Source organism: Hydra vulgaris, chromosome 08 (genome assembly GCF_038396675.1).
Source record: "Hydra vulgaris chromosome 08, alternate assembly HydraT2T_AEP".
In the NCBI taxonomy this organism is placed as follows: Eukaryota; Metazoa; Cnidaria; class Hydrozoa; order Anthoathecata; family Hydridae; genus Hydra; species Hydra vulgaris.
The window spans coordinates 48,631,407-48,641,138 of NC_088927.1; the positions used below are offsets into that span (position 1 = coordinate 48,631,407).

Sequence of the window (9,732 nt, forward strand, 5' to 3'; positions counted from 1 at the left end):
AATCCATGCAAAACAATCAAAACATTCATCAAAAAGAATGCTTTCTAACAAAAATTTGCTACCTTATGTTGACAATCAAAAATGTGCTGAATTGATGATTATATTTCTTGGTGAATGACCTGTGCGAAAAACGCATTGGGTGAAACCAGAAGCAGCTCATCATGCTTGATGGATGTCATCAATTTTGTAACCTTTTTATTAGCTTTCAGATCATAATCAAGATATGACCAAGACATGGATAAAAAACTGGAAACAGCAAATTTAATTTTTTATGTAAAAACTGACATTGCTCTTCCATCAGGGCCATTAATGCATTCTTGCATTCAATGCATTTCTTCCATTAGGGCCATTAATTCCATTAGAGCCTATAATGATCTTAAACTATAGAATGACAAAAGAATTAATGTAAACATGATTTACAAATTGCAATTACAGCTTTAAAAACAACGGAAAGACACTTCTGGCACTAACTTGAAAAATGTGCATTATTCTCTCTATTTCAAATAGACTTTGCTCTTTAAAATGGAAAATATTTGCTCAAATATCGCTTTGAACTTCTCAACCATTAAAGTTTAAAATGGATTTTTCCAACTTTTCCCATTCTAAAAAGTTTCTAAGCATAAGTTAAGTGACAATTGTATGTAAAACATTTATAACTTAAAATAACTTTCTAACAATTAAAAATTTTTTTTTGTTGCTATTTTGTTTTGCATTTAAACATCATTAAGATTTAATTTAAGACTTAACAAGAGCCATAGTTTACTGTTTTAGACAGCTAACATATACTATTAAATGGAACACAATAATGATGTAATGATGTTGATAATGGTGTCATTAATTTAATATAAAAAAAGAAATATACAATGAAGTTACAAACACCAATAAAAACTAATAATTTTCTTTCTTTCAAAAAGATACGATTGTCTCCAGGACAAGTACTTTTGAAAAACTAATCAATAACCTAAAAAAATATAGCATTATATATGCCCTTAAGAAAATATAATCATTATTCTAAATTATGTATAACATTACAAAAACTATGAAAGTAAAGAAAATCTAAATAAAACTAGAAATAAAAGGCTTTAAAAGTTTGTTTACACAATGATATAAATGCAATCTTACAGCTGCCTACCTGAAAAGAATTAAAAGATTTAGCAAATGAAATATAGATTTATCTAACGAAATATAGAAATATATATTTAGCTAATGAAATATAGAAACCATGCTGCTGATCATCACTAACTCTTGTTCACATAAACTATAGATGAATCGATAAAATTATTCTTTTACAGCTGAAAATGTAGATTGCAACTTTAAAAAAGAAAACAATTTTAGATTCAATAAATCAATATGCAATATATTGAATATATTGCAGTATATAGAAATATATACTGGCTGGAAAATAAGTTCATAGGTTTTTGATATACTTTTTTTGTTTTACAATTATTTCTTTGTTTTACAGTTATTTTTTTGATGTTTGACAAAGTGTACAACATTCATTCAATAGAGTTTTGACTGCTCTACAAAACTGTGTTAATTTTCTTTTTGAGTAATTTAACTTTTATTTACAGCTATTTATTTTAAGCTTAGAAATTCTAGGAGTTAAAATTTAACAACTTTGACATCTTCTTTGCTTTTCATCAAGGCCAAAAAGCTGCTGAAGCAGCCTAATACATTTGCAATACTATGGAGATGGTATCATAGGCAAGTCTACAGCTTAAAAAAGGTTTGGAAAGTTTAAAAAAGCAACATTAACGTTGACAACTAACCCTGCAGGAGAAGATTTTTGAATTTGATGAAGTAAATCTTAAAGCACTTTTAATAAAGAACAATTGACAAACAAGTTGTGAATCGGACAAAAAAATAAACTGTAATCATAAAACGATTTCTAATCATCTTCAATGGTATATGCCGAAAAATTTGGAGCTTGTATGCCTAATGAGTTTTAAAAAAAACAACGAAGAAAAATGCTTTCAAATTGTTTTTCAACATCTCGCCCGACATCAACCAACTCGCATTGATAAACAACAATTTTTGTGCAAAATCTTTATGGAAGACATACATGATGATTTTGCACAAAAATTTTTTGACTGAAATATGATATACATTAGGGTATATCATATTTCAGTCAAAATTTAAATTTTCAAAAATTTGACTAGCAATTCAATTTTGATATTATTTTTGTAAAATATTAATGTTTAGCTTTTGGGAAACAGGTTTTCAAATTACAGTTTTTTTTTATTAAAAATTAATTTTTTTAAATTAGGGTTTAATCTTTAAAAAGTTTTAGACAGTTTTTAATACAAATTAAAATTTTATAAAATAAAAAGTAACTGCAAGTAATATAACAGATAAAATTATCATCAACCCCCCCCCCAAAAAAAAAAAAATTTCTCTGCCAGGAATGTATAAAAACAGTTAAGGCTCCAAGCCACCCCACTGTCAATATTTGATAATTTTATTATAATTAGCAAGATATATTACAATTACTGTTTATATAAACATAAATAAAATATGTTTTTTTAAACATATTATGTTTAAAAAAAACATATTTTAAACATTTTTTCTGAGTTACCAGAACAGAGAAGTGCAACGAGTATGTTCTCAGGATGAGCCCACCAGGATTCACCTTTTAGATAAGGTTTAAAAGCTTCTTTAACTCTATTATCTTGCTTCTGCCAAAGTGAAAATAGCTTTAAAAGATGACTAGAGCCGTATTTAATGTCATGATTTACTTTAATCTCAAAAAATATTGGAAGATAAACCTGTGTCACACAAGGTGCAAAGAGTTTTATTATTTCTACATTCTCAGGTTTAAGATCATGCTTGCTCATAAATAGAAGCAAGCACCTCATAGCGCAAGTAAGCCATCAACTGTGAGACATTTAATCTACTGCATTTAAGAGCTGCTACTTCAGGATCAAGATTTCCTTTTAATATTGTAATTAAATACTTCCATACAACTAAACTGTCAGTGCTAATTTGCTTAACAAAATCTTCACTGATATTAACTAATGGCTCCAGAAGAGGAATTGGCGTAAATTTAGTAATTCTTTCAAGATTATCAACTTTAGAAAACAGTTACCACTTGCTCCACACCACCCTTTTCCTGAATAAGTTGGCCTGCCAAAGTTTTCCACAATATAAAAAAATGGAAACTCATTAATGTGAAGCCAGCAAAAAGATTTAAAAAGTTTTTGATGGAGAAATTCCTCCACAAAATGAAGCACTCCACCTTTCTCATCCAAACATTTCATTTGTATCAATATCAATTAGTTAGAAAATAAGATGTTTACCTCTTTCCATTAACCAGTTGAATAACACTATAGCACAATGTTTGGCTGTTTTACATATTTCAGACTTAGGCTCTGGTGTATAATGAGTAAGATAACAACCTCTAGGCTCCTCAGTCACAGTTATATGGTTTTCTTGAACAACTTTTTTTTTGAAGGTGTCTGTGGGCTTATCATAAATGAAGATTAAAGCTTTATATTTTTTACCATCAATAAAAATTCCAGTGATTTTATTTCTTTCACAGTCTATTTTTTCCTCAACTAAAGAATACTTCATAGCAGGCTCTTTGGCACAAAGTACTTTCATGCTATCACAAATGAGATTAATTTTATCTTCAACAAGTTTTCCTGCAAGTTTTCCCTTTATAATATCTTTCAGAAGACCATTAATGATAGCAGCAGTAGCAGTTAATCTACAGAGGTAATGTTAGCATTATTAATATCAAGATAATTTTCTTGCATTTCAAATGTTAAGCCTTCTTCGCTATCACTGACTTTATTGTTATTACTGATCATAACAACATTGGAATTATTATTCATTTTTGCTGCAATATCCATTTTTTTAACATCACCAAGCTTAGGTAAGTTCAAAAACTTTTGTAAGTCAATTGATCAATCAAGACTCAATCGACAACAAGAAGAAGCTTTAAAAGCTAAGTTCGGGTCATCAAGAATATTTTATTTATTTCAACTTTGAGAATATTTTAATAAAATATTTTCGATGACCCTGACTTGGCTTTTAAAGCTTCTCCTCATTGTCAATTGAGCCTTGCTTGATCAATTGACGAAAGTTTTTGAACATAAGCTTGGCAGTTTCTTTAACACCCAAATTTCAAATTCTTTAACGCCCAGGCCAAATTCTTTGATGTCAAGGCCAAATTCTTGCATAGATAAAACACTACCTTGTTTTTCTCACTGGGTTTTAATCTGAACTAGCTCTTTTGTGGAATTCTTTAACTTAAGTCACATTTGCAAAGGAAATAAGCACAATCATCAAGATTATTTGCAAGGGGCATCATTCAATGACAGCAGTAAATAATTCTGCAATTGATAGCCTAAAAGGATATAAAAAGGATAGTCTAAAGGTTTACAAAGTTTATACGCTCAGTGTTCTTTAATGGCATTTTGGGCTTTGTGTCGAGCTATCTTAGAAAATACTGACCAACCTCTACTGAGTCAACTACTAGTTTTATAGCTTTAATACCACAAACTATAGACTCTTTAAACTCTGTGTATGAAATAAAACCATCGTTCTGTAATTTCATAGGCAACATTAGAAAAAAATATCTTTCATTAATAAACTACGCGGATTTTTTTCATAAACTAGTATTTTTATTATTTCAAATCAAAACATCGAAATTCAGAAGATATACTATTGTCAAGAGTCAATACTAATCTCTATCCAAAGTAGAATATGATCTGCATTTGGTAGGACTGGGAGAGTATAGTGTACTGAGAAATGCTCAAAAACATGCCAAAATTACCAGGGAGCTCTACATAAATCAGCTACACTATAGGCACAGGCCTAAAAGAGAATATGCGACAGAAATGACCCTATTGCCAAATCATACCCTACACAACAAGGCCAGGTTCTATGTTGCACAAGTCATCAAATTCGCACCCTAAAAGCTTAAATGGGAAGTCCTTCAACATCCCCTGTAACCATCTTTTTTGCCCGCTGTCAAACCATCTGGAATTAACTTTAGCAATAAAGAAGACATTGAAAACTGGCTAAACAACTTCTTCTATACAAGACCAAACATCATCAATTTTTGGCCGAAAGACATTAACAAATTAGTTGAGAGATCATAAACAACAACAGCAAATACATATTTGATTAATTTGTTGTTACTACTTACGACTTTCATTAAAAATCTTTGATTTTCGCTATTGCAACTTTTTTCCATGTTTCCCGCCATAAAACTTTCATTTAAAAGTTATATATAAAATAATATAATATAATATAATACATATATATATATATATAAATTAGTAAAAAAAAACGTATTTATATAATTTAATATTATATATATAATTATAAGGTAATTACATATTTAATTTACTTATAAACTAAAAATATTTAATTAACTAAGTAACTAAGTGCTATTTATTTATTGTTATTTATAAGTGTCAAATGCATACATAAATTTTTATAAATAACGGTATTCATATTTTGTATAATTTATTGGTTGTTTTTTTTTAATTATTTGTCATGTAATTTAAAAAGACTTGTTTAAATATATTATTAAAATATAATAGCTGTCATGACACATAAAAGGTCTAGGGAAGTTTATTTAACACCCACCTCAATATAAAACCACTAAGTACTGCCACTGCTAAGTATATATCTATATCTGCATAAATATATATATATACCTGCATAAATACATGTATATATATATATATATATATACATATATATATATATATATATATATACATATATATATATATATATATATATATATATATATATATATATATATATATATATATATATATATATATATATATATATATATATATATATATATATAAAATGAAAAAAGGTATGCCAAACAAAAAAAAACAATAATTGAATTTTTGAAATTTGAAAAAGGAATTATTTCTTTTAAATAAATATATAAATGATAAGAAAGCACTAGAGGCCTTTCACTATTTTCATCAGTAGTGCTATGCTTAAGGCTTTTATCAAATTTTTTATAACTGTAGAAAGTTAGATAATAGAAAAATTAAATTGCTATATTGTAACTATGAGTTACCATTGTAACATTTTTTTAAAAAGGAAGTCTTAATTAAATGTGTCATGTTTTTGTTTATGTAAATGACTTTCATATGACAACAAATATTTTCACTTTTTAATTCAAGGAAAACAGAGAGTTAGAAAAAAGGTTCTATAGTTTTATTGTGCAATCTCTGGCATCAAATACATGATTGTCAAGTTGGTCAGTAGAATTTCCTGTTCTGCAACTGGAAATATGACCGTTAGTACAGTTTCTTAAATTATTTGTTTTTCCAGTGTAAGTAGATAAACCATTACACGATAAACACTTTAAATAATAAATAACATTTTTGCTATTACAAGTAATGCGACTTTTAATATTTCAAATAGTTCCATTAGACGTCTCAAACTTATCAATTTCTTGTAAATATAATTATCCTTGTAATTTGTCATTATGAAATGCTTTTTCCATAATATTATCCTTGTAAAGACATTCTTTTAACCATAATTTTAGTTCCGTTAAACGTAGTTTTTCTGTAGCATAATCCGAGGTAAAAACAATTATTTTTTTAGCAAGATTATATGGGATATTCTTATGTGGAAAGGATGAAAACTATTGTAACTTAAATAGTCGTGGGTATTTGTTTCTTTGTAAAATATATCTGTTTTGATATGTTTGTTGTTTTTAAGAATAACCGATACATCTAAAAAATTAATGACATTGTAGATATTTCCGTTTTTACTGTATTGTATACCTAAATCAACCGTAAAATTAATTGAATTATGTAGTTCTTCTAGAGAACTTTTAAATTTGGCGATGCACTATGGTCGGAAACATCACTTTTCTTGGCCAATAGTCAAAATGTTTACACTCAAGAAATATGTTTTTGTTTTTTAAATCTAGTAGTCAACACTCCAAAACAACCAAAAATTAATTTTGTTGTTGTAATATGCAATTCACCGTTATTCGGCGAGTCATCGAAGTTGAATTTGTTTGCTTCATTTGTAAACAGAATTGCGTTCGGTGTTTTATAGTGCTCACTTCAATTGCTTGTTAAAGCTGAAAACAAATCGTGTTAAATAAAAGTTTAAATAGAAAACGAAGGTGATGGTAAGTTTATTTAATTTTGTAAAATATAATACTCAAAAATTGGATACCCTAAAAAATAAAATAACTTTTTCCAAAAGTCTTTAACATTTTGGAATTTATTTTATTTTTTAAGTTTGAGTAAGCTTAACACACTTTGTTTAGGAGTGTTAAGCATAAGATTAAAAACCAAAATTACTTTGAAGTGTTTAGTTTTTGAAAATGTTTATCTCGATTTGCGGTTTTTTGCAGTTTTTGAGTAAATTCTTTTTTTTCAGCCGTCATTTGTTTACAGAATTCAGCAGTTTTTGATATTTGGTTGACCCAGCAGAAGAAAGGAAAAAATAAGAACGCTCTAATAAATTATTTTATACAAAAATATGGAGCCGATAAAATTTCAGATGAATACTATAAATATTTAACAGAAAAAGCACGCATGCTTAACAATAATTTGTCTGCAAAGTGGGAAAAATGTCATAGAAGATTAGATGATTTTCAAATTAAATATTCTGGCTGGCTTTGTTCAGAAACTGTAATAAACAGGCAAATAAACTTAGAAATCGCTTCCACAGAGGCTTAATGCACAGTAGAACTAAACCCAGATGAAAAAATTGTATCACTAACTGGACGCCCGCAACTTAAGTACTTTGAGAAATCTGAACGAAGTGAGAGGAGACAAGCAGCAAACCTCTTGATGTCAGAACACAAGGAAACAAATCTGTTAGTTCAAGCAGCATCAATTTTGGCTCGAAAACAAGGACAAGTAGATTTGGCAGTTGTTTTAAAAAAAAGCATCGAAAGTCGATCAAGACCATCCAAGATTAGGAAGCTATATGTCGATGATTTAAAAACACCTATTGTAATGTCTGATGAGGAAGCGTTAGCATTTCTTCTCGAAAACAATTTTTCAAAGAGCCAATACTGTTCCATCCGGACTGAAAGCAAGCAACGTAACGCTATTATTTATCCACCCTATGATAATATATTAGCAATATAAAGTAAGTGCAGACCCGATGGTGTACTTGTAGACAACAAATGTGCAAAGATTCCTTTACAAATGCTTTTAACGCATACGGCTAAAAGAATTATAGAGATGCAAAAGGAAGTATTTGCGACAATTACGGGTAACTTCATATCAACGGAAATGATACTTAGCTACGGTTTTGACAGCAGCTCTAGTCAATCTTAATATAAGCAATTTTTCCTTGATCAAAGTACATCACGAAATGCTGATTCATGTCTTTTGGCCACAACAGTGATTCCCTTGAGACTCTTGAGTGGCGCGGGAGCCCCGATTTGGAATAATTGTTTTCCGCAGTCCACAAGATTTTGTCGGCCTTTAAAATTAGAGTACACGAATGAAATGAAGGAAGTGATAACAAGAGATGCTGCTGACTTAAATAAACAAACTCAAGAGCTTGAAAACTTACGTGTTGAAATCGAACCTGGTAAGGTAATCGAAATAACGTTCAGAATGTTTTTAACTGCTATAGATGGAAAAGTTTTGAATGTTTTAACCGATACAAAATCAAATAAAAAATGTCCAATATGCCATGCAACCCAAACTGCACTGCTCCACTGCACTGCTGGATTAGATTTTTTGAGTTCGTACTACATTTAGGATACAAGATGGAAGTAAAAAAATGGCAAAAAAGATCGGATGAAGATAAAGATGCAATTAAGAAAAGAAAAGAGTATATTCAGAATGAGTTTTGGAAAGAACTTAGTCTTCGTGTTGATGTTCCAAAAGCAGGTGGTTGTGGTTCCAAAAATGACGGCAACACGTCGCGTAGAACATTTACGGAATATGATAAATTTTCGAAAGTTTTAGGAGTAGACACCGAATTAATATTTCGAATGAGAATAATATTAATATGTTTATCTTGTCAACTTTCCCTAAATCTGGATAAATTTGAAGAGTATTGCTTTCAAACTGGTCAATTATATCAAAGCAAGTACCCCTGGTTGCCAATGACTCCCACAGTACATAAAGTTATATTTCACTCAAAGCAAATAATGCAGAATACAGCACTTCCTGTTGGTTATTTCGGAGAGGATGCAGCTGAGTCACGAAACAAAATATATATGCGACAGACTGCACCATGCACGTAAGACTAGCCGCATTGATAATCTTTTCGACGTATTTCATAGAGCTCTTGACACATCGGATCCATTAATTTCATCTCTTCGCTTAAATACACGTGTGCACCAAAGGATGCGTTTAACACTACCACCAGAAGTAAAGGAATTATTGTATTGTGAGGATATCGGTGAAACATTTGCGACTGAGAATTTAGAAAATATGGATGACGACGAGGACGATTATCCAGAACAACTTGAAGAGGAAAATACATTTTTGGATAATGAATTGTATTTAAATTAAAGAGTTTAATAAAATTTTAATATTTTCGTAAATACGAATCAATTTTTCTAGGGATTCTTCTTAAGAAATCCCAATCATCTTTTATATAAGTCTTTTGTTTTTTTACAATCGGAGATATTATATGAAGAAATTGGCTTAAGTGTGATGTCGGTGAGTCTATTCCAGCAATAATAGGTCGAGCTTTTAAATCTTTTAGAGGTTTCATTTCTATAAACGGAGAACTAGATTCTTTAACCTTTTTAATTAT

The 9,732-nt window shown here is 29.3% G+C and overlaps 1 long non-coding RNA gene across 1 annotated transcript; it reads left to right on the forward strand.

Annotated features, from left to right (window-relative positions):
- The first annotated feature begins 6,166 nt into the window (after window positions 1-6,166).
- Window positions 6,167-9,517, forward strand: LOC136083919 (uncharacterized). The gene is made up of 2 exons (XR_010640198.1): window positions 6,167-7,126; window positions 7,381-9,517. It is a non-coding gene; the product is annotated as an uncharacterized LOC136083919 (long non-coding RNA).
- Window positions 9,518-9,732: the final 215 nt, after the last annotated feature.